Source organism: Anopheles bellator, chromosome X (genome assembly GCF_943735745.2).
Source record: "Anopheles bellator chromosome X, idAnoBellAS_SP24_06.2, whole genome shotgun sequence".
NCBI classification, from domain to species: Eukaryota; Metazoa; Arthropoda; class Insecta; order Diptera; family Culicidae; genus Anopheles; species Anopheles bellator.
The window spans coordinates 6,398,829-6,399,297 of record NC_071287.1 but is presented as its reverse complement, the minus strand read 5'-3'; the positions used below and the strand labels follow the sequence as shown (position 1 = coordinate 6,399,297).

Here is a 469-nt window from a genome sequence, read left to right as displayed (position 1 = left end):
TTCGTGCCTGTCTCGAGTGCCACAAAGATCTAAGGTCCCATCGCATCGTACCATGACTCTCGTCAATTTCACCTATCACTTGCGCCTTGCCCTACTCCCTGAAGATGAAGTCTGGAGTTCCAAGTGCCTCCAGGCTCCGGGCAACAGTTACGGGAGCCTCTCTGGAAGCTCTTGAGGAAGGTCCACGCCGTAGGTTTTATTAGGTATTACTCACACAAGCGCTCGCACCTGGACCTGATATTCACCTGTGCACTAGTTCTGCTGGCCGACTGACTGACCGCTGTCGGCTCCAGACACACTATCTCAATATCTCTAGGCCGTATGCAGCGAAACCCAGCAATGCCAACCCGGATGCGCTCCTGCGGTGACCTGCAGGATACGACCAGCCACCGACTGAACGTGGCCGTGTGCCGTCAAGCCAAGTTTCGCCACAACTTGCCCCGTATGTGACAGCAGTACATTCCACGGT

General features: G+C 55.2%; 1 protein-coding gene across 1 annotated transcript in view; it reads right to left on the bottom strand.

Annotated features, from left to right (window-relative positions):
• Positions 1-469, bottom strand: part of LOC131213397 (translation initiation factor IF-2) — a 4,872-nt gene that overhangs the window by 1,610 nt on the left and 2,793 nt on the right. The window lies entirely within an intron of this gene.